The sequence below is a fragment of the Ursus arctos genome, unplaced genomic scaffold, assembly GCF_023065955.2.
Source record: "Ursus arctos isolate Adak ecotype North America unplaced genomic scaffold, UrsArc2.0 scaffold_10, whole genome shotgun sequence".
In the NCBI taxonomy this organism is placed as follows: Eukaryota; Metazoa; Chordata; class Mammalia; order Carnivora; family Ursidae; genus Ursus; species Ursus arctos.
In genome coordinates, this window is record NW_026622764.1 from 25,383,657 (window position 1) to 25,410,355 (window position 26,699).

The following is a 26,699-nucleotide window of genomic DNA, read 5'->3' on the forward strand; positions in this document are numbered from 1 at the left end:
ATGGATGAAGGTATCTCATAAGTGATGCTTGAAAAAACTTAATATTAAAGAAATTTCATAGATGTTTTACAATATTGAAAGTGCAAAGGATAAAATCTTGGGAGGTGATCCAAATAGAAGGAGTTTGACAACATGCTAATGCATAGAAAAAGATGCTCACTCTGTATGGTAAAATATATGTGAAGAGAAAGGCAAGCATTGTTTGGACTGTATATAAAGTTTTGTGCGAGTAACAGGATAGTAACCAAATGATTTGTATTTCCCATATTTTAAATTAAAAACGTATATTTAGGGGTGCCTGGGTGGCTCAGTCAGTTAAGTGTCTGTCTTCAGCTCAGGTCATGATCCCAGGGTCCTAGGATTGAACACACCATTGGGCTCCCTCCTTAGTGGGGAGTCTGCTTCTGCCTCTGTCCCTCTCCTCTGTTCATGCTCTCTCTCTGGCACGTGCTCTCTCTTTCTCTCTCTCAAATAAATAAATAAAATCTTTAAAAAAACACAAACATATATTTAAACTTTGTCCCCTGATCTGGCACAGAGCTCCTAAAACCCTTAGAATTTCCTGAGTAATTAAGAGCATCTTTTGTTATTCATAATAAGCTGCCTATGATCATAACTGAGATTGTGTTAAAAAGGAACTTGGGGCCCTTGGATAGCCTCGGGATAAGGTTGGTAACCAGAAAGGTCAGGTGATTAGAGGATTGGAACTGTCAGCCCCAGCCACCGAAGTCCAGGAAGATGAGAGGGGGCTGGAGATTGACACCTACAAAAACTCTGGACCCATGGAGATTCAGAAAGCTTTCTGGATTGGTGAACACATTGAAGTGCTGCCCTCATACCTTGTCCAATGCATTTTTTCAATTAGCTGTTCCCAAGTTGTATCCTTTATACTAAACTGGTAGGCATAAATAAATTTAAGTAAAATGGTTTCCTGAGTTCTATGAGTCTTCTGGCAAATTATTGAACCTGAAGAGGGGTTGTGGGAACCCCTGAATCTATATTCATTTATTCAGAAATGTAGGTAGCCAAGGGGACTAAAAATGAGTCTGAAGTGGGGCAGTTTTATGGGACTAAGTCCTTACTTTGTGGAGTTTGTACTAACTCAAGATTGTGTCAGAATTGAATTCAATCATTGGACATCCAATTGGTGTCAAAGAATTGAAGAGTTAGTGTAAAAAATCCATACAATTTGGTGTCAGCAGTAGTGTCAAGAAAAAAGACATCTCGGGGCACCTGGGTGGCACAGCGGTTAAGCGTCTGCCTTCGGCTCAGGGCGTGATCCCGGTGTTATGGGATCGAGCCCCACATCAGGCTCCTCCGCTATGAGCCTGCTTCTTCCTCTCCCACTCCCCCTGCTTGTGTTCCCTCTCTCGCTGGCTGTCTCTGTCTCTGTTGAATAAATAAATAAAATCTTTAAAAAAAAAAAAGAAAAAAGAAAAAAGACATCTCAGTGTTAAATAATTATTAGCTTTACTATTGTTTTATTTCATTATAAATGTATGCTGACAGAGAGTTTTTAATGTTTTTTTTTAAAGATTTATTTCTTTGAGAGAGAGAGAGAGCATGTGCAAGAGGGAGGGGCAGAGGACAGAGAGAGAGAGAGTCCCAAGCGTACTCCATGCTGAGCATGGAGCCTTAAGCGGGGCTCAAGCTCACAACCCTGATATCACAACCTGAGCTGAAACCAACAGTTGGAGGCTTAACCAACTGTGCCACCAAGGTGTCCCTAAAGAGTTTTTAATCTTTTGACAAAATGCTTAAAGGTTATTGAATGATTTTCTTCCCATTGATAATATTAAGATAATTTTGCATGATTTCAGTTTACACAGTTGTGTTTTTGTTGTTACTACCATGCAAAGTGAGGATAGACTGTATAAAGTTTGCTTAGGTTATTTATCTGATTGCCTTTGTCCTTTCATAGCAGTGCAAAAAAACCTTAGCTTGTGTGATTTGGATAAAAAGAGAATATCTAAAGAAGAAACACAAGTAAAATCTGAAGTGTTTTAGGGATTCCTCGTTGTTTTGTTATTCCAGTTATGATGAAGAAAGAGGAAGGAAAAAGTCCCATTTTTGCTGAGAAGTTTAAAGCTCATAGAGCCTTGACTCTGGTTTTATTCTAAGTTTGCTTTTTGGTCTTGAGGGGTCTAACATTTAACTAGTATTTCTATTTAGTAAGCAAGTAGCTGAACGGTATAAATGTATGTTCCTTCTAAAACTATGTTAATTACCAAAAGAACTAATTGCATTTAATCAGTGGAACAAACCCAATGTGTCCTTTCAGATAATTGTTTTGCTAAACTTGATTATCACATTGTGCTAGAACAGTGTGAGATCTAGTAAAAATATTTAAGAGTTTTAACCAAGTCTATTATTAGCAATAGACGACTCAAGATATCTTTGTTAGGAGGCATGGGTCCTCTAGAAATTTCATGAAAAAAGCTATCTCATCTAAATAGATTATTGTGTTTGAATACCCCCTACCCATTAACTGCTGAGAAGTTGCTGTAGTGTAGAATGTAACCATACATTGGTTTAAATTAATAAAAATCTATTTATAAAACAATAGCAATTTTGTTTTCAGTCCTTTTACAACAACAAGCATTTTATATCACATGTAATTCCAGGATAGAGTCAAATAGTCAACTCTCTTCAGAAGACAATAACAGAATTCAAGGTCTTTTTGGTATATCATATTCAATATCCAGTATAAAGTAATAAAATAAAATAAAATAAAATAAATAACATATTTGACATGAAAAGGAACAGGAAATATGACCTAGTCAAGGGAAAAGATGGCAAAAGATAAAATGTGAAGTAACTCACATGTTGAAATTAGCAGAAAGTGTGTTAAACCAGTTTTAATAAATAGTTTTTTTTTAAGTATGATGAAAATATTGTCTTAAGAAAAGATTGGGAATCTCAGTAGAAAAGTAAAAACTTAGAAAATTAACATTTTCATAAATGAAAGTTACAATATATGAAATGAAAAAATTCACTAGATGGATTTAACAGCAGATTATATGTGGTAGAAGATTAGGACAGTAAAGTTAAAGAGAGATAAAATTAAATTACTGAGCTAAAGACCAAAGAGAAAAATGTTGACAAAAAAGTCAAAAAAAGCCTCATTATTAAGTGGGCAGTATCAACCTGTCTAACACATGTAATTTGAACCCCTCGGGGAGATAAGAAAGAAAAGGCAGAAAAAAAAAGTATTTGAAGTAATAGAAATGAAAAGCTTTCCAAAATCAATGAATACAAACGTACTGATTTAGTAAATCTCAAGCAAAATACACACAAAGAAAACCATACTTAAGCACAACATAGGCAAACTTCTCAAAACTAAAAACAAAGAGTAAATCTTGAAATAGAGAAAACAGATTACACAAAAGAAACAAAAATATGATGACTGACCTTTCATCGAAAGCAATAGAGGCAAGAAGTCAATTGAAAAACAGCTTCAAAGCACCAAAACAAAAATAAATATCAACACAGAATTCTACATTACAGAAAGTATACCTCAAAAATGAAGGTGAAATAAAGACATTTATAAATACAGAACAACTGAGAGAATTTCTTGCCAGCTACCTGAACAGTGATTTAGTTGTTATTACTTATCACCCTTCCGACAGTCTATCTTAAACTGCCCATTACTGCAAGTAGTATGAACATTTATTCTACTTAGACAGAAAGTTTCATCCCCTTTTAGATAATGGTTACTGAAACAACCACAAATACTGATTCTCAAAGGAAGAAAAGACAAAGCATGGTAGAAACAAGGTCAGTTGTTAGAAATTTGGCTGATTAACTTAGGAGATGAGAGTGTTAAGATGAGTAGTGCTTGCTATTTAAGAACAGCAGTTAACAGGGCTATCTTAAGGCTTAATCTGTCCTGCATTCAGCTTTCAGGCTGACTCTGATGCATTTGAAGATAATAGTAAAAGGTCTCTAAATTTTGGGGAGTGGGTTCTGATTGCTATAATGGAATTTTCGTCCTCTTGAAGTGATTTCCTTTATGTCTGGTTCACAGAAATTGACTGGTTTGGGGGCTCTTACTGCTCTGTAATGGGTTTATAATATTAATGAAGGTCCACCATTAGGGAAAGAGAAAATGAAGAGGGCTATCTAAATTTTTACAGTCAGCCCCACCCCTTAAAAACAACACTATCTCTCTCATTGAAACAGGGTAAAAATTTAGGCTATAAAATCTTGATAATGGGATATTGGATACTCCATATTAAAATATACTCCTCAAAGAGGATTGTCTGTATGTGAGCCAACCCCACATCATCAGAGGACTCTGATTTGTACCAGCCAGAAAGCAATATGGCGAAAGCTGCTGAGTGAAGGAGTTGCCAAGCCTTAAATAGATTGACCTTGCTGCAAGATATAGAGCATTGGGTGGGCTGAAAATATTAGAAAATAGTCTGGTCGATCCATGGACTTCTGCCACACAACTAAAAATGGAATATATAACCAAAGCCTTATTTAATGGCATGGAGCAATTCTCTCCCTACACGCCTCCTGATTCCTTTCTCACCCTCTACCTGTGTATCTTTCCATCACTTTTGTCCTCATTATTCATACTTCTTGAGTAGTCCTTTGGAGAATTAACTATTCTTCAGTTAATGCTAAATGCAGCAAATTAAATTTCCCTGTCCAATTTGTGAACATAGAATTCAAACTTGATCCCTCCAACTCTGCCTCTTGAGATTTGACTCATGTGGAATAATACAAGAATAAATTGTTGTGTTACTTATCCTGAAAACTGTTCCATGACATTTCCATTAATTCCTGTTAATAGATCACATCTTAGATTTCATGTTTCTGTTCCCATTCTCTCTGATTCCTGAATATACAGCTTTACTTTGAAATCTCTAGTCTTCCCTTGATCCTTTCTGTGACTTCTGAAAATAGCAAGAGTTAGTGTCTTTGCTTATAATAAAAGTTAACTGAAACAAAATTCTTATTTTTTTTCAAAAGAAAACTTTTTCTTAGTGGCATAGAGTACAAATGATGTGCTAACCTCAAATTATGTAATTCTTTATAATTACACGTATATAATGTAGTATATTCTGTTTCATGAAAATATCAATTTGACAAATTTTTAATGAAATTCTATTCCATACAGTAATCTTTTTTTTGTCCCTTTCTATAAGCATATATTATATCATTATGAAAGTTAACTGAAATAAATTCTTAATACAGGTTGATTCATTCAATATTTGCACTTTAAGAAAAGTATCAAAATTAATTCTTAAATAGAAATGTGTTACAATTATATGTCATCATCATAGTGGTACAAAGGAGATATACAATGTAGTTTTGGCATTAGAAAGCTCTGGCTTTGATTAATGACTAAACGATTCACTTACTGTATAACAGTAGTCAGTGAAATTAGAGTGTCAGAGTTTTCAACTACTAAAATGGATAATTATAGGACTTACCCTTGCAGGCTTATCTTATGAATCTTGTGAAAATTAATGAAATTATGTATTTAAAGCATTTACCTGAATGCCTAGGCAATTATGATTAGATACTATATGTTGACTACTTTTATTATGGGCACTGTGATTGATATTGACTATTTACCATAAAACATATATGGAAAATGCAAGTACCATGAAGTTGAAGCTACAAAATGAAACTTAACAGAAAATCACTGACCAATTTTAGTTGCTTCATGATCTACTTACTTTATATCATTCTTAATATCTGGAATTAATTACAGATATCCTTAGTGTTTCTCACTTTTTTCTAATCCTGTGTTACACCCTGGAAATATGTGATACGGTTAAGTGAACTCTTGTCACAAACTCTTCCTCTTGCTCCAGAGAAAGTGTTACTACTAGGAGTAGTCATTAATGGCTTAGGTTATGTGTATGGTAAAATCCTGGTTATTAAAAGTCTGTGACCCCTAGCATTCGTCGTTTGGTTGCTAAAACAGTTTCTATATTCATAAGTGGTGACTCTTCTGGAAAAAAAAATGGTTAGATTCTGTTTAGACAGAAAAAGTGTTTTTGTTCTTATTTTAATTTATTTTTGCTGTTTTTTTATATTTATAGCCATAGAAAAAAGACAAGTTTCTCATTTATATATTATATCATATTAATTCAAACTGATTTAAAGGCTTACCACTACCACATATATTATAATATAATCATATCAAAAGTGCTAACTTTCTCAAGGAATATAGTTTTTATTTTGAAATAAGTTATATTTTAGCATAAATATTTACATTTCTTTGTTTTTTGATGACTCATATAACTGAACATAAATTTATAACACAATTCATTTTGCTTACTGTTTAACAATACTTCTTAAACACATTATACAATAAGATGTTTCAAAATAAATTCCATATATTTGATATGTCAGCTTATTCTGTTTTATATGATAGCATTTCTACTTAACATAAAAGTGCCATATTATCTTCACTCTACAAACAGCAAATATAAGCAAAAGGATTAAGTAATTTTCTAAAGGCAAAAAAGGGGGTCAATGTCAGCAATCGGATTAGAGCTAAGTACGCTTTGATTCCCAGGACTGGCTTAGGATGATTAAAAATACCTCTTTCAGTCTGACTTCAATAATTAGAAGTTAGGTCTTCCAATTGAAAAATTAAAACCTGGTATTTTCTTATTCTAAGAAACACTAAGAATTCACTAAATATTTAGTAAACCAAATGGGAAATTTGAAAGATAAGTTAATGTTTTTATCTGTTTAGATATTTTCTATCTATAGTCTCCTTTTCCCTTACTTCCATTTATTTACTTTATCGACAAAACTTATCTCCATCATCAAAGTATAGTCTGAAATCTTTCACTTCACTTGTCCTCATGATACCTTTACCAAAGCATCACTTCACATGAATCACTTACATATATGCACATACCACCACTTTTGACCCATTTAACAACCAGAATGTACTTTTCAAAAATTGTATCGGTCCTACCATTTCGGGGCTTGAAATGCTAGTATTCCTCAGTGCAATTTCAACATTTTCACTTCAGAATTTTTGTGTTTGTGCCCTCTTTAAATTGGGCTTCTTCAGACTCAGCTAATGGTTTTTTATAAATCCAATGCCACCCTGAAAAATGCTATATATGTTTAGAAACTTTCAACAATCATTCAGTACCATTAACATGCTCATTTACTTCCTTCTCATGTTCCTGCTTTATTTTTCTCATAATGTTTATCACTATGTGAAACAACTGGTATATTTATTTGCTTGTTGATTCCTGTTCCCTCCACTCACACAGCAGAACCAGAAAACAGAAATCACACTATCTTCTCCACCCCTGCATATCTCCAGTATGTAGATTAATATCTGAGAGATATAAATATCCGATAGATATTTTTGATGAAAGTAATAGATATAATCTGAGAAACACTAGGAAAATACATATATTATCTGATGAATTATCTTCTGCTATGAATACTAATCTCACTTTTATTTATATCATACATCCTTGATTATCTCTTTTAAAAAAATTCATTGGTCCATTAATAAGGAGAAAAAAATAGACAACACAGGAAAAATAAATAGGCATATAGATCTATGCTTATTTTTGAAACAAAATGTCAAACGTGGTAATGAGGCATATTTAAATAATGAGAAAATCATTTATCTTCTACAACTGTGCTATGGTATAAACACATTTATATTCTAAGTGCTACATTTAAACTCTAGACATAGAAAAGAAACTTGTAAAAAGTACAAAGATAGCCAAACTTCGTATATATTTGGAAAAGACTGAATGATATGACATCATAATTTTCTGGTGTCAAGGCCATGGTCTCGAAAGATGATCATGATGATTAAGTCACACTGTAGAGATCACCTCTTTGTCTTTTGTGATTATGTGTAGTTGATAGGTATTAGATACAAACTAGTAAAAATTACTTCTATGGTTCAACAAGATGATCTTTGATTTTTTCCACCAATGGATTGTATAAGTCAACCTTGATTCTGGAACACATAACCAAAGGCAGTTACCATCTATCTCATTCTGCCTTTGGTCCAAATACACAGAGGGGGGAATTATTTAAATTGTGTATAAATATAGCATATTATAACCTTGATACACCATGAGAAATGGACTTCATTTGGCCTGAAGTTTTCTTTTTTTTTTTTAATTTTGCTTTAAAAAAAACAAACAGACGTATTTATTTTTCAAGAGCACAAAGGGAGCCAGGGGGAGGCATAGCGAAGGAAATACAAATAATCAATATCACTGTATTAATGTTTCAAATAATTTACTCTGAATTACTTTTTCCAAAATTTGAGCATGGAAAATAGCTATACGAAATTTTACAGTACTATTCAATTTCTTTAATCCTCATCAAGCCTAATGCATGTTTATAATAGATGTTTCCTCTTGTATCTCACTCCTTCTAGATACTCTCTTACAGCAATGATTTTCCATAGGGAAAATAAAAGCCTGTCTTGAGTTTCATGAATTTCTAGATATGTTCTTCGAAAGAACATGGAATGTCTCTTTGTGACCTTTCCTTTCTTGTAGGAGAAGCCCATTCAAGTTTGCTATTCATTAGCTCACATATGAGCATTTAATTCTTATTCTTGTCCTTAATGCAAAAAAAATCACTGGAGTTATATATTAAGGGAAATGCAGATAAGTTATTAACTGTTAATTAGGATTTCTTCACTTAGAGCATAGACCAGCGGTCATTCATAAAACCTCCATATGAATTAAGCTGGGAGGAGGGATTGCTTTATATATTTTAATCATTTTCATCAAATCAGCATTCATTGAGCACTTCACTATGTGTATGAAAGAATAAAACAATAACAACAAAAAGCTAAGATGTATCCTTTTCATTCATGGAATTCACACACAGAAAGAAAATATTTCTAACAAGTGATGTTATAAACAAAAAATAATTGAAATACTTGAATTCAAATGATAGATTCAGAGGATCTTTAAATAAGACATAAAATGTAGGAGAGCTCTTATAAAAGAACTGAAAGTCTTTCCAAGTCAAGTTAAAAGCTGATGAAAAATGCTTAGATGTATATAACAGCCTGGTGTAATAGTGATTCAAACACAGTTTAACATATATAACACAAAGGTGGGATGGTTGTAGCTCAAATAGTACAAACCAACCAAGCTTTATAGACTGCAAAATAACATGCCTCATGGTTTACTTAGCAAACTAGCATTAATAGATTTAAAACTATTACATATTTTGCAAATAAATGTTTATATACTTTTTTTTTTAAAGATTTTATGTATTTATTCGACAGAGATAGAGACAGCCAGCGAGAGAGGGAACACAAGCAGGGGGAGTGGGAGAGGAAGAAACAGGCTCATAGCAGAGGAGCCTGATGTGGGGCTCGATCCTATAATGCCGGGATCACGCCCTGAGCCGAAGTCAGACGCTTAACCGCTGTGCCACCCAGGCGCCCCTGTTTATATACTTTTTAAAACAATTATTAAGTCTCCCAATATGCTTCTTGTTCTTCTAATTGTAAACACTTCCCCATTCTTCTGTAGCTTCCATTATTACACAATTTATAGAATAAACTTGTCAGATTCTATCAAAAAAAAAAAAAAAGACCCCTATTTTATTTTCTTTGGTGAAGGGCAGATTGTATTGCATTTTTTTTTTTTTTACTTTGATTGAAGATCTTATTTATTTGAGAGAGAGACCATGAGCAGGAAGGAGGGGCAGAGGGAGAGGGAGAATCAGACTCCCCGCTGAGCAGGAAGCCCAATGCAAGACTAGATCCCAGGACGCTGGGATCATAACCTGAGCTGAAGGCAGAAACTTAACGGACTGAGACACCCAGGCACCCCTTATTGCATTTATATACAAATTTTGAAAGAATTGACATCACAATAATAGTGAATCTTCCAATTTCTGAACATGGCATGTCCTTTCATTTATTTGGGTCTTTATTAATTTCTCTCAATGCTGTCTAATTTTTAGTATGAACATTTTGATACCTTGCATATATTTTCTTAAGTTTTTCCAAGTATTTTATGTTTTTTACACTGATATAAAATGGATTTTTGAGATTACATTCCACTTTTCTTTAGTATACAAAAACATACTTGATTTCTGTGTACTGGTTTTTTTTTCTGTATCCTTAGGATTTCCCACATAAGCAATAATATCAGAAAATACAGACAGTTGCACAACTTTCTGAATTATGTGTAGGTTTTTATAATCTTATTATAATGGCTAGGACCTCCATTACACTATTAAATAAAAGAAATAAAGACCAAAGTCCTTGCCTTGTGCCTTATGTTAGAGGGAACATGATCTACTTTCCACCATTGAGTCTAACACTCCTCTAGGAGCCCATAGACAAACGGAGATTTTCCTTAGCAGAAAACATAAAAATAAGTGATTTAAGTAAATAGTAAAGATACACAGAGTTCAAAATAATTCATATAAATATAGTATAAAATCCTAGTTGTGTAATGTAAGTATACATTAGAATGCTTATTTCAAACACACACATGAAAATACAGGAATATAAAACATTTGAAAAATTTTCTAATATAGTTACCTATAAATGATATTACCTACCATTTTTATTCATTTTTATTTTATAGTCTTTATTCCCTTGTTTTACTTTAGGAATCAAGTAAAAATATTATATTTATATATAGTTATATATTTTTAAAATGTTTATCTGAAAATATTTCCTCTCTTCTGCCTCTTTTCTATTCTTCCCTAAGAAGATACAAAAGTGTTTTTCATCAAGGTAATATTTTCTAAAGTATCTACAGCTAAAACATTTGATGATGTTCCTTCTCATGTGAGAGCACTTCTTGTTTCCAAACAAAATTGTTCATCACCTGGAGCAGGGATAGTTAAACTCCATCTCAGAGTTTTATGGGCATCATGAGAGTCTATGAATCTCCTTAAAAAAGCTTTAAGATCATGTGTGCAGATGGATGCAAATTGTCAATTTCTTTAGTTGATGCCCATTACTTCAGGGCATTTTTATAGGTTTTTATATATGATATTTGTGCTCATATATATAGGTACACAGAGAGAAAACTCATTTTTTTAATGTAGCCTACTCTGTACTCACCACACACTTACTAAATTAAATGTTTGTTTAAGATTCATTTCCTCACCATCTATGTGATTCTTAAGCTTATCTGTTTAGAAAATAATTTAAAGAAAAAAATCAGGGGTGCCTGGGTGGCTCAGTCAGTTAAGCATCTGCCTTTGGCTCCAGGTCATGAGCCTAAGGACCTGGGATGGAGCCCAGCCTCTGGCTCCCTGCCCATTGGGAAGCCTGCTTTCCCTCTCCCTCTGCCCCCCTCCCCCAACCCCACCCTGCACTGTGCTCCCTCCCTCCCTTGCTCTCTCTCAAAAAAATAAATAAAATCTTTTTTAAGAAAAAGAAAAAATCAAATAATAAATTTTCTCCAAAAACTTCTTTGACTTCCTGAACTAGAACTTTTTCATTTTCTATATAAAGACTGGGTGTCTTTTACTTATCTCTGGTTATCAGAGATAAAAATCTGATAGAAAATCTGTAGAGAAAAATCTGTAGATAAAAATCTGTAGAAAAAAAAGAAATAGAGATCTGTACTATAAAAAGTAATAAAATTTGTTTCATCAACTTCTTTAGAGCAAAGTAAATGTTCAGTATTACAACAAAGTAAACTATTGTTGCAAGCTTTGATTACATATTATACGGTAAAGCAATTCCTATCTAGAAATATAAACCTTATCTGATAACATTGTCAAAATCCTCCTTTTCTAGTAAAAACAAAACTCACATTTTATATTTAAAATCAGGAAGTTGAGAGAGTAAGAATATATTCGTATCAATTAAATAGTTAAATACAGGAGTAAGGAATGCATAGTTAAAGAGAGACAGAAATGAATTATAAGCTATCACTTCTAGATAAAACTCTGAAGAATATTTTTTATATTACCCTTAAAAATGAAGGAATGATGAAGTCCACAAGTTCATTTTTTCTTTTGTTTCTCTTGCCTTTGGAGATGTGTCATGAAAGAAGTTGCTGTGGCCAATATCAAAGAGGTTACAGCCTATGTTCTCCTCTATGATTTTGATGGATTCCTGTCTCACATCGAGGTCTTTCATCTATTTGGAGTTTATCTTTGTGTATGGTGTGAGAGAGTGGTCAGGTTTCATTCTTTTGCATATAGCTGTCCAATTTTCCCAGCACCATTTATTGAAGAGACTGTCTTTTTTCCACTGGATGTTTTTTCCTGCTTTGTCAAAGATTAGTTGCCCATAGAGCCGAGGGTCCATTTCTGGGTTCTCTATTCTGTTCCATTGGTCTATGTGTCTGTTTTTGTGCCAGTATCATGCTGTCTCCGTGATCACAGCTTTGTAGTACAGCTTGAAATCAGGCAACGTGATGCCCGCAGCTTTGTTTTTCCTTTTCAACATTTCCTTGGCGATGCGGGGCCTTTTCTGGTTCCACACAAATTTAAAACATACTACTTTAAGAAAAACTTTACAAATGACCAGAATAGCATAAAAGCTTATACGCATACATATTTGTCAGAGAATCCAGTGACAGAACAAATCAATTCTTTTAACATTTCAGTCATTTTATATGCCAAAACATGGGGAAGCAACACTGTCTTCCCTTAGGCTTACATTTATTTTGATCCACTCTATTGTCACATTGAAAAGTTGGTCTCACACAAAGTTTTGAAAAGACCAAACTGTTTACTTTGCCAGATAAGGAATGTGAAATTAACAATCATGTCATCAAGCCACTGTGTTAGATATAGATTCCCTTGACTTTAAATGACATGATAAATGCTTCCAGGATTTTTAATCCTAGCATTAGGACAAACTAGATAGAAATTTCACTTTACTTATGCAGAAAATTTGATTATACAGAAGCTTTACTTATAGACACACAGAATAATGATTAAAAATATTTTTTAAAAGAGAGGAAGATTTTACTTAAAATCATAGCTTAGCTTGTGAGAGTATAAGAGATATTTTCAGATTTCAGGAATGACCAGAAAGCACTGGACTGAGAAAATATATTGAAAACACATACTACTGACAATTTTATAGCATCTAGAAGACATAAAGAAGAAAAGCGAACACCAGTTTGTTTAAAAAATGGACCAATCATTTAAGGACAAATTATTTAAGGGAAATAATCATGAGTGGCCAACACACATTAAAGAAGATACCTAACCTCATTCATCAAGAACTAGTGAGAAACCATTTTATGTTCACCAGATTTTCAAATATATAATTCTAGCTTAAACTTCTAATTGTGAAGTTTAGAAAAAAATGAGAACTCTCAATGTTATGATGATTTACTTAAAATTTGGAAATGCTCGGTGAAATTTAAATTTTTCTTACTGCTAATAAAATGTAACATACTGTAAAATGGAAAATAAATTGTGTTCATACATTTAAATTCTACAGAGTATTGAAAATTAATTTACTCTAGCATCCACCTAAAGGAGTCTAAAAAATTAATTCTGAACAAAAGAAATGGCAAGACACGTAAACTACGATCACAATGATTTCCTTAATATAAGATCAAAAGTAGGCAAAATTGTATATGATTTAGGGTTATATACATGTCTGGTAATATAAGAAGTAAAGCAAAGTATTTAAAATTTAGTGATATTACTGTGGGAGCGGGTACGGGTTATGATATAGGAGGGATAAAGTAATTTCTTCCAAGTTGCTAATGTTCAGTACCTTGACTGGGACATACATTATTATACTTTGATATTTTTTTCTTTTTTTATTATTTTATTTTATTTTTCATCATGATAAGTGAACTCTTTAAACCCCACCCCCTATTTCTATCATGCCCTTACCCACCTCGCCTCTGGTAACTATCAGCTTGTTCTCTAGAGTCTTGTTTCTCGGTTAATGTCTCTATCTCCTTTTATTTTCTTTGCTCATTTGTTTTGTTTCTTAAATTCCATATATGAGTGAGATCATATGATATTTGCCTTTCTCTGACTGAATTATTTCACATTATACTACACTCTCTAGTTCTATCCATATTGTTGCAAATGGCAAGATTTAATTCTTTTTTATGGCTGAATATGGCATTGTATGTATATATACCACTTCTTTTTCATAGTTCAACTACTGTAATAAATGCTGCAATAAATATAGGAGTGCATTTATCACTTTGAATTAGTGTTTTTGTATTTTGGGGGTAAATACCCAGTAGCTTGATTCCTGGGTCATAGGGTAGTTCTAATTGTAATTTTGTGAGGAACTTCCATACTGTTTTCCACAATGGCTGCACAATTTGCATTCCTACCAGCAGTGCAAGAGGATTCTTTTTTCTCCACATCCTCACCAACACTTGTTGTTTCTTTGTTTTTGATTTTAGCATTTCTGACAGTGTGAGGTGTGATAATCTCACTGTAGTTTTCATTTGCTTTTCCCTGATGATGAGTCATGTTGGGCATCTTTTCATGTGTCTGTTGGGTATATGTAGGTCTTCTTTGAAGAAATGTCTGTGATGTCTTCTGCTCATTTTTAATTGGATTATTATTCCTGGGGGGATGGGCATTGAGTTGTATCAGTTCTTTAAATATTTTGGATATTAAACCTTTATCAAATATGTCATTTGCAAATATCTTCTTCCATTCAGTAAGTTTTCTTTTAGTTTTGTTGTTTCCTCTGCTGTGCAGAAACCTTTTATGTAGTCCCAATAGTTTATTTTTCTTTTATTTCTCTTGTCTCAGGAGAAATATCTAGAAAAATATTGCTATGGCCAATATGAGAGAAATTACTGCTTGTGCACTCTTCAAGAATTTTTATGGTTTCAGGTCTCACATTTAGGTCTTTAATCCATTTAGAGTTTATTCTTGTGTATGGTGAAAGAAAGTGGTCTAGTTTCATTCTTTTGCATGTGGCTGTCCAGTTTTCCCAGCACCATTTGTCGAAAAGACTTCTCTTTTTCCTCTTGTATATTCATCCCTCCTTTGTCAAAGATTAATTAACCATATAACCATGGGTTTATTTCTGGGTTTTCTGGTCTGGTCCATTGATTTACATGTCTATTTTTATGCCAGTAACATACTATTTAAATTACTACCTCTTTGTAATATAATTTGAAGTCTGAAATTGTGATACCTCCACTTTTGCTTTTCTTTTTCAAGATTGCTTTAGGTATTTGAGGTCTTTTGTGGTTCCATGCAAATTTTAGGATTGTTTCTTCTACCAAAAAAATCCTGTTGGTATTTTGATACGGATGACATTAAATCTGTAGATTGCTTTGGGTAGTATAGACATTTTAACAATATTTGTTCTACCAATCCATGAGCATGGAATGTCTTTCCATTTCTTTGTGTTGTCTTGAATTTCTTTCATCAGTGTTTAATAGTTTTCAGAGTACAGGTCTTTCACCTCTTTAATTAAGTTTTTTCCTAGATAATTTATTGTTTTGGTACAATTTTAAATGGGATTGTTTTCTTAATTTCACTTTCTTCTGCTTCATTCTTAGTGTATAGGAATGCAACAGATTTCTGTACATTGATTTTGCATCCTGTGACTTCATTAAATTCATTTAACAGTTCTGATAATTTTTTGGTGGAGTCTTCAGGGTTTTCTATATACAGTATGATGTCATCTGCAAATAGTGACAGTTTTACTTCTTCCTTATCAATTTTTTGAATTTGTAACACTGTACATATATGGCAGCTATTCTCATTTATTGTATTTATATTTGTTATATATAAACAAATAGAGATTTTAAATCATTTTTGTCTAAACTTATCTGTGGTGTACCATCTTGTTATCTCTCCAGTAAGGGTGAAAGAGCTGGCAATTTTCACAGAAATGGGCACAGCTGTCATTATGTATCCACAAGAAATTAATATCTTGCAATATACAACTAATGATTCTTGTTCAACAAATACCTCTTTAATGGATCTCATATTTTTAATCTGTGGTGAATTATGGAGTTGTAAATTCCTCAATTTTGACCTAATCCAGGATCATAGATTTATGTCCAATTTCAGGGACTGTGGTGCTAGTATATAGAAGTTCATTTGTTAGGTATATCTGAAATCATTATTATTTTTACATCTTTGGTTACCAGAGGTTTTTGCCCACATTTATTTAGCATGATGCCTACATCTCTTCCATTTCCTTCCCTCCCTCTGCCTGGGATAAGGACACAGTGCCTAGAAGAGCAGCAGTTACACCACATGTAAACATGAGGTGACAAGCATGAAGACTGGCCAATATGCTGAACATGGTACAGCAGAAAGAATAAAAAGGAAATATATCTTTTAAAATACCATGGAATCACTGCCCTATCCTTAGATTGCTACCTCCAGTCATTCTTTTGCACCAGTTTCTTAGATATAGCAAAGAAATGATAAGAATTGGTTACCTTCACTAAAAATTTCTATTTTAAAAAACGATGTATATCTAAATGTACATTGAAAGGTATATATTTTCCTCTGGTTAATAAATGCCATAACACTGATATTTTATATTATAGCTCCATCTTTTTCACTAAGACACTTTAATATAGATTATATTAATTAGGGTACCAACACAGAGTTTGGTAATGGATCGTAGTGTTTGCAAAACACACATTTCATACACTAATGATTTCAATTATTAAAGCAGAGAGTCATCAGCAAATAAACAAGATTGGTCATGTAACTACAGACTCAAATACCTTAATATACAACTGGATTATGAAAACAAGCAGCTGTACCAACAAGATAGGCAATCAAATTGACAAAGTGTGTCTCTGAATTAATGGAATACGAGCCACTCGACAAATTTAAATAAGTGCTGAAATGGTGAAACAAGTTGATTTGGATTATCACATTCATTCAGAGGAGACACAATTTAAATAAGATGATTATGCATCTACATCAGGCAAATACACAGTTTTGTAGGTAACAGAGCATAAAAATAGACCTAGAAAATATATAAAAAGCAAAATATTTCATGTGTAATTAAATTTAACAAATAAACACTTGATGTTTAGAAATAATACAAATTAGACAGCAAATTGGCTGATACTTTAAAAATGTTAAAAGTACGTAATTCTCAGTAAAGACACGATCCATTTCAGTACAACTTCGTGATCAAGTCCAGATGAATACCAATACACCATTAACACTTAGCAATAAACAAAAATAATTAAATATCTGTGACCTTATTTGATTATTATTTTTCCTTCTTCTGTTATAAAATGTGCATGGTCTTTTAATCTAATGACCATGAAAGAAGCAAAGAGGACTTCATATAAGTAAAATATTTTATTTTCAATAGCTATTCAACAAGTTTGATATTGATTAGCAAAGCAACATAAGTAAATAAGATTTGCCTTTATTTCTTATTGTATCTAGTATTGCTGAAATGTATGGAGTATGTATGAGTGTGTGTGTTGTTTACTAACAGAAAAATCATCTATATTTATCATCTTTCACCTAGTTAAAAAGCAAAAAAAATATAAGTAATTTTAGGCTTAAAGAAATATGATTGAGAGTGAAACGTAAAGAGAAATGCGTGGTTCCTATCTTTACCCCTAGCCAGTTAGTTCAAGAGACCCCATCATCTTACCTGTTCACATCCATCTTTTGGCCTCAGTGCTTTTCTTCCCACAGGAAATATTTCAGTCTTACCAAAATCATTATCTAAAACAAAAGATTGTATAATTCTCCTGCAAAATTTTTTGTTTCACCACTGTGAACTTAATTCTTTTTCATTCTTTTCATACTATACTCTTTGGAAGAAAGTCACTATCAACCAGATATGAAGGGTAAGGAGTTATGCCCCACCTCATTGAGGAAAGAGAATCTACCTAAATCATTTAAAATTTTTCATCACAAGTGATTTGCCCATAGTGCCTGATTTATTTATTCAATCATTTATTTATATCAATATTAACTTTCAGATACAGACTTTATATTAAGGATTAAAATCTAATACTAGTTTATTTATTTTGTTTTTTGGGATTTGTTTTTTTGTTTTTAGGTTTAGTCCACTAGCCAATCTCTATTGCCTCCTATCTCCCTTTGACATACCCCCATCTGGGAGATGGTTTGTTTGTTTATTTGTCTGCTTGTTTTTTAGCACTTCTTTAATTTTTGGCAATACGAGATGCTCCTGGCTCATCTTGTGTATTTTCTCTTCCAGGTTGATTACCAGCCATTTCTCCAAGGAGCCCTGACTCCTTTTATTCGATAATGGTATTAGAACCCCAGATCCGGGTTCTATGTTGGCTCGTTGTTATTGGAGTGTCTTTGGTTCTAAGCTCTCCCAATTGAAAAAGCAACAAAATATGTGGGCATATACTATCCTCTGCATATATACATATTTATATTTCTACATTCATGCATATATATTAAGGTAATATAAGTTCATTCTGGTTTCCCCAATTCTAAAACATTACCACTTAGATAATTTTTGCCTTCCCCGCTTAGTCATTTATAATAAAAGTGAGAAACCTTGCCCCCAACCATTAAGCATCCATTTACTAAATTTTTCAGTTTCAGTATACATGTAGAGTGGATTCTGAATTGTTAACCTGTACACTCATAGACACAGCATTATCAACTAACGTATAGCTCTTACTTGCAGTTACTTTCCCACTCATCTCTAAAGTTACTTGGCTCAGCACTTTTCCCTACCACCCCCCATACAAGGTTGTTTCATATATTTGAAAAGTTAGATTTGAATGTCACATTCTGAATTCTATCTTGAGACCGCCAAACTCCTAAACATTTTTTAAATTTGCGTATATTTATTTTGATTTTTTTTGTGCTTTATAGTTCTGTGGGTTTTAACAAATACATAGCGTCATTTATCTACTATTATAGTACCATACTAATAGTTTTGGCACTCTAAAAAAATCCGTTTTGCCCTATTTGTTGTACACACACACATAAAAATGCATAATTCCTTTAAGAAAAGGCAATTTACAATCTTATCCCATTACAGTGATATGTGATATATAGTTATTATGACAACAATGTGTTAATAAAAATTTTATTTTTGATTATTTTACTTTTGTTTTTGTTTTATATTAAACCATTAAATGTCCCTTTGATTTATAATGAAAATCGTTGGCATCATGGATAAGTTGAGTAAAGACTAGTCTAGATGCAGGAAACATCTCTCTAAACTGGCTTCATTAATAATCAGGTTGGTGATCATGTCTGAGAACTAGTTTCACATTAGTACAACTTTGGAATAAGATATTGATGATGCCCAAGGAGAAAAAAAGATATTGAAGATGTCTAAATGTAAAGAGGCAAATATCTTTTCTCTGAGGGGTAATATGCTGAGCTATCATCCCATAGTATTAATTTTATTAACTTAATGACCATAAGTGAACCAAATTTTTGTTTCATTTATTCAGATTCTGTAATCTATTTAATTGATTTCTTTTTTTCTATTTATTTTATTTAGTTCATTTTTTACTCTTCATTCTTTCCTTTCTTACACTTAATTTGTGTTTAATTTGTTGTTGTTATTCTATTTTATTGAATTGGAGGCTGAGGTCTTTCATGTGAGACATTTTATTTTTCCTAATAAAAACATTCAGCTCTACATATTTCTCAGTAATTACAGATACATCAGCAGCTCAAAAATTTAGATATATTATGTTTTTATTTTCATTCATTTTGAAATATTTTCAGGTTTATTTTTATCTCTTCTTTGATATATGGACAATTTAAAAGTGTTTCATTTACTTTGCACAGTTACTTCATATATTTTTTATTGTTATTAATTGCATAAATTCTTGGTAAATTGACTCTTTTATCCCTAAAAACTTCTTTCCTCTTAAGTCTTTTTCTGAAATTTATATATCCATTTCATCCTTCTTTTGATTATTGCTAGCCTTGCAAAACTTTGTCTAACATTTTACTTATAATTATTCTGTGTCTTTCTCTTAAAATCCATTATTTAAGGCATCATACAGTGGGTCTTTTTTTTTTTTCATCCAGTTTGAAACTCTCTGCTTTCTAATTGGGTGTTTATACTATTTACATTTGGCTGATGTAGTTATGCTTACCACCATCATGGTGGTATTTTTCTATCTCTTCTTTCTTCTTTTACTGGCTTGTTTTCTTAGTATAGTTTTATTTCATTTTGGAGGCATTTTATTGCTATACTGTTTACTATGTTAGTGGTTACATTCAGGTGTAGATTGTATATCTTTGACTTATTACAGTCTACTATGACATTATACCATGATAAACATGGTGTAAAAACTTTACAATAGCGTACTTTCTTTTAAAAAAAAAAGATTTTATGTACTTATTTGATAGAGAGAGAGCAAGCACAAGCAGGGGGAGTGGGAGAGAGAGAATCAGGCTCTCCACTGAGTAGGGAGCCCAATAGGGGTCCCAATCCCAGGACTCTGGGATCATGACCTAAGCTGAATGCAGATGCCTAACCGATGGAGCCACTCAGACACCCCTACAATAGCCTACTTCATTTTTTCCCTTACAAGTCTTTATATTATTATTTTACAGTTACATTTCTATAATGTAATTCCAATAATTTTTAAAAATTATTTTTGCTTAAAGTTAAACATCTTGTAAAGAGATTTAATAAAGAGGAAACATTTTATATAAATATCCACAAGTTGACAGTTCCAGTGTTCTTTGTTCATCCACATAGATCCGTAATTTCTTCTGCCTGAAGGACTAACTTTTATACTTCTAATTCAGATCTGAATTCTTTAAGCTTTTGCATATCTCTAAAAAGTCTATTACTCTTTTGTTTTAAAGATATATTCTGTGGATATAGTATTCTGAGTTGGCAGATTTTTTGTGTGTGTACTTTATGATGCCATTGCAATGTCTTCTCTCATGCATTATTTCTCATTAGAAATCTGTGAATTTTATCTTTGTTCTTTCACATGTAACACATCATCTTGTATGGATTCTATTAAGATTTTGTCTTCATCACTGGTTTTAGGCAATTTGATTCATTGTGCTTTTTTTTCTGTTCTTTTTTTTAGAGAGAGAGAGCATGCAGGTTGCGGGGGAGGGGCAGAGGGAGAGGAAAAGAATCTCAAGTGGACTCTTCACTGAGTGCAGAGCCCTATACTGGGCTCGATATCATGAGTCTGAGATCATGATCTGAGCTGAAACCAAGAGCCAGTCGCTTAACTGACTGAGCCACCCAGGCGCCACTACATTGTGCTTTTTTGTAGTTTTCTTTATGTCTTGTGCTTGGGGGTGTTGAGCTCTTAGAGCTGTTATTTATAGCTATTTCAAAATTGGAGAGTTTTTAGTTTCATTTTTTCAAATGTATTTCTGCTCCACTTCCTTTTTTGGAGACTGTTTTGTTTCCCTTAATTTGTCCCACATCTCAATGATGTTCTTTTTTAATTTTTATATTCCTTTTTTTAATTTAATAATTTTACTGCTTTATTTCTAAGTTCACTTATCTTTTTCTTCAAAATATCTGATCTGTTCTTAATGCCATTTGGTATACTTTTCATTTCATTCATTTTGATTCTCATCTCTGTTAAAATAACTTTCTAGGCACAAACAAAATAGAGCCACTTCTGCCTGAGGTGCCATGTCGGCAAACTAAAATGTAAGCGACTTTCATGTCCCTATAAATGTCCTGCTTTACCAGAAACACAGAATATTCAGTCAGTTAATTCCCAAATGCCAAGCCAACTCTGGGCCTTGTCAACCCAAGTAAGGTTGACTGTGTGGCCTCAGCCAATCAGAAATTTTCTGTTTGTCTCTTCCTTTTCTTTATTCTTTATCCTATAAAGCTTCTTGCTTTCTGTTCCATTTTTCAGTTTTATAAATGGAAACTAAACATTTCATGAAGTGTTAAAGTTTGTATCACCTAAATCGTCTTCTTTAATCATTTTTTTAACATCTCTCAGAGTTTGAGTTGAGTCCTTCTTTTATGTCATGGGTGTCCACACTAACAAACAAATGGCATATACTTATAAAAACAGTTTTAATAGCCTTACCTGCTAATTTTAACATCTCTGTTACCTCTAGATCAGTTTTAATTGATTGACTCCTCTCATGCTTGGGTTGTGTATTCCTATTTTCTTGTATCTCTTACACCTTTCAATCAGGAGAAAGACATTGTGAATTTCACATTTTTAGGTGCTGAATATTTTTTATTGCATAAATATTTCTGAGTTTAGTTCGGTTATGTAGACCAGTTACTTGTAAAGTAACTGATCTGCCTTTGAATCTTGATCTTAATATTTCTTAGGGGAAACCAAAGCTGTGTTTAGTATATGTCAATTTTTCCTTACTATTGAGGACAGATACTTCTGAGGATGCTATTCAATTAGTCATAAGTTATGAGGTTTTCAAGTATGGCTGGTTGGAACATGAACTATTTACCATGTTGATTATGTGTCATGCACTACTATTCTTAACTTCTTGAGTAGTGTTTCCCCAATGTGACATTTATAATTCTGTTGAATACTTGTGACAAATCCTCTAAAATCTATGGGTTTCTCTCCCTATGCTTCTTGCTCCTATCCCATGAACCCTGTCTACCTTTGTTTCTCTGGACTCTTGGCCCTTTCCCCCAACTCAAGGAAGCCATCAATATTTACTGAGATTTCTTCTCCATTCTACAGTCTGGCAACTTTCTGAAAGCAGTAAGCTGGGGCATTCATAGACCTAAACATGTTTGCTTCCCATCTCTCATGGACCACTATCCTTTATTTTTCCTGGTAAAATGTATAGAAATACAATGTGTATTTCATTTACTCTGCTGATTTATTTTTCTACTGTTTCATATGGGAAAGTAACTATCTTTCCTGTTACTCTATCTTGGCCCAAAACAGAAGTTCCTTCTTGCACTTTATTCACATTGTTACACCAGCACGTCATATCACTCTACTTAAAATACATTGTAATAGGAAAAAAACATATACTAATAATGCACCCAGGAGTGAATACATAGAGTGGTAGCCCATGAAGATGAAGGGGTATGCAGTAGTTGGGATGAATAAATGCTAAAACAGGCTAGAAGGATGGAGGAGGCATTAAGTGTAGCTTAGCAAACAAGTCAATGCCACTCTACAATTCTACTTGGGTACTTCAATCCTGAGCAGGTTTTTTAACCTATATAAGTGTTAGTTTCCTCAAGTGTAAAATTGGGATGAAAATAATGTTCAGCTCATAGAGTTGTTTGGAAGAATTATATGAGTTAACATGAAAAATGCCTGGCATATTACATTTGCTCAATCCATTGAAGTTCCCATTTGTCTGCCATAAAGATTATTGCAGCATGTGGGAAGAAATATCTTTTCAGCCATTTTTGCTGAAGGGAGAACTTAAATTGAACATACTTCCACCCTTGAGTGTAAATTCTCAACAGAAAATTGCAGAAGTATATTTAGGGAGTGGATAAAAATAAAAAAAAAAAAGAAAGAAATAAAACTGCATTTCAAGTTTTATCTTGTAGAAACAAGGGAACCCTGGCTCTTATAAAGTTTAGTAAAGTTTTATGAATGCATAAGGGATTTGGAACTCCATAGTGGTGGATCAACAACTTATTTGGCCTCTTATTTCAAGTAGATAAATTCAAACCAGTGTTGATAATTTCTCTCTTTTAGTGCTTTAGTGAATGTAGAATCAGCCATTCACCTTTACTTTCCTTATATTTCTTATTCCCATTATGTCACTTAGTTTACAAACTTCAATAGACTACCAGCGTACCAGTTAGAGAAGACAACCAATTCCAGAATCCAATATTTGAAGTTCTCTTACTTGCAATCATTCCATATAAAAAGTGCTGTGTTCTTCGGGTTTCAGTGTGTATTATGCAAAGTGTACAGTTATCCACATTGTAAGCTAAACAGAATGGTTATTATCAGATTGAGAATGTCTAAGGGAAATAACATTAGAGTTCATAGGATTCTTCTAGCCTCCATAGTTATCCAACAAAGCATTTGCTGTGGAGGCAGAGATGATTATATGAAAAGAAATCCTACAGAAAAAAAACAGGAAACCACGAATCACAGGGAATGATCTTGAGGAGATTTTGAAGCTCAGCTAGTGAAATTATATATTGAGGCTGTTGATATCAAGTGGAAGATTTGGAGTTGTTGGGTAAGATGGAGTGCAGGGTAGGGAGACATCACGGCCATTTTAAACAAAAGTTCTAGTTTCCCTCAGTATAACTCTTGGCCCATTGGGGATTATTTAATGAAAACTCCCTCTTCAGGAAGAGTGATTAATTGGGCTTTATATGAGAACTTCAGCAGTTGTTGATAGTAATAGAGGTCCAATCCACTGGGAGCCAACAGGAAGAAATGAGACTGTTACTCTGCTAGAGAAGATAAAGAGAATCTAACATAATTAATATGACTATCAAGAATAGCACCAAGAAAGGCAAGCAAAAACTTCAAATAATTTCAGAACGAAAATTCTTAAGGCATTATCTGGGAATGGTTTCACAACAAGATAAATTTGGGGACATGCTGGTCTTAATATTTTAAGAAAATCATACTGTAAGTTGATTCTACCAGCTGGTATATTAGAGGAGGCTTAATCAAGGCTGTCTGCCCATACATGTAATATAAAATAAGAAAGACAGAACTTTTCACTGTAAACAAGTCCTGCCCTATGTGAGCTTACCTCTTTCTTTTGTGGATTAAGACCTATTCATTCTGACCAACCAAGTGTTGCTGTTCCTGCTGGGGACTAGCCAAACGGTATTCCTTCTTTGGAGCAGCAAACTCTAATGAAAGACAGGAGTCACTGTGTTCACAGAATTATCATGGAAATGGATACGGGTGGCTGCGTGACACATGAAATTCACTACAAATGGATAAGAACCGGAACAGTATTTTCTACCTTTAGAGTAGACATCCAACAAATTGTAAAATCACTCCAATTGTAGCTAGCATTAGAGTTGCTCTTCTAGTGAGAGGGGTAATAGGTTTCATCTTGAAAGATAAAGAGAAAAAACATTTGTGGTCATCCAGTCATCTTTATTGCAACCAATGTGAACCTCCTGGGCCATTAACTGGAGTTGCTTTGGGAGCAGAAAATGGAGACAAATGGTCGAAGCTGAGATATGGAAATTCTAGGTCCTTTCATATCAGATAAACTATTCCCATTGGTTCTCCCTACTATACTAGGAAAACTTTAAAGCCTGGCCAACTCAGAGGATCCTTTGCAGGTAATACTAATGTTCACAGTATAAATATCTGGATATACTCTGAAGAGGATAGGTAGACCAGCTAGCCAGTGAAGGTTATTGTTAGAGTCACCAGCCCATGTTGTCTTTGGGGGATACCAAGCAACCAATTAATACTATGTTGAGAAGTCCATTCCTTGGTAACTGCATCTGCAAAAAGAAGCATGAAGCAACCAATTAATAGTATGTCAAGAAGTCCATGTCTTGGTAGCTGTAGCTGCAAAAAGGAATCACAATACTTAGGGGGGAAAAAGATATAGTCACTTAGTGCTTTAATTGTATGTGCCTATTGTCTGTTCCTGCAGGAAGCACAGCAACTTCATATCCTGACAAAATGCATATGGCAAATAAAACATATCCTAGGCCCCTGTGTAGAGGTAGATGTTTTACAGTGGCTAGCTGAGAACTGCAAGCTTGCCCATGTCCACAAATTATATGCTAATATCTTTCCAAAACCTGTGTCCTTGCAGAGGCTTACAAGTAGCTTCTGTCTATGAGCATGGGTACCTACGACATGTATCACACAAATTCCTCATTTAGTACTGAATACCTTCATGGAGCTTGTATTTTTTCAGTGAATTCAAATATGGATCCAGAGAGCTAAATGGAAATGGAAATACTGATCAGTATTACTTCTCCAGTTGCTTTCCTCCAGGCTCATACCTACTGTGTTTGCTTCCATTTGAATTGGCTCTTCATAGCCCTTTAACAACCCAATCCTGAAAAGTCAAAGGATCTAACTCTTTATCTGGGCCATTAACAATAGCATTTATATCCCAAACGAAGTATATATTACTAGATTTCAGAATGACATATGTATGGCAAAAAGCACTGACTAGAGCTTAATGTATTACACGAAACATATAATGCTATCTGTGGGCTGCCAACAATTTGCCATAGTCATGGTGAATTGCTGCTATACTCTTTTGAATTTGCCCATCTTATAAGTCAGCTATTCCCTTACAGAAAATCATGCTTCCCTATTAGGTAGAGCAATCTCGTAGATAACACTCCACTGAAATAGTGTTAAGAAATAGAAAAAAAAAAAAACTGCAGTAGGTGGGAGCAGTTCTATAAGCAGTGGGTGAGATGCTGTTCAATTTTTGTGTGCTGCTTATTTTTTCTTGGAAGTTAAACTTGGTCATTGATTGGATATGACATTTTCATTTCACAATAACTCTTCTCATACTCACTTTATGCACTTTAGGCCCAGAAGCAACCAATTGTATTATGGGAAAGTCCTATCAGAGGAATACAATTTTCCCTTCAGTGAGGTAAAATGCTTTCTCTAAGGTCCAGTAATCAGGATACTTGCCGCTCAAAGGGCAGCAGAAGAAAGTCTTTCATTACAAATTCTGGGACCAGAAATCACAAATAACTTCCATCAACTATGAGATGGCCTTAGACATGTAACTCCATAGGCACTGCAACTCCATAACTGAGCAGAGAGGGCACCTGAAGGCTGAGGTTGTTTTGTCAGTATTTGTACTCCAGTTTTCCAGACTACAAGTTACAAGGTCTCCATTAAACCAGCCACTTAGCTGGTTAACTA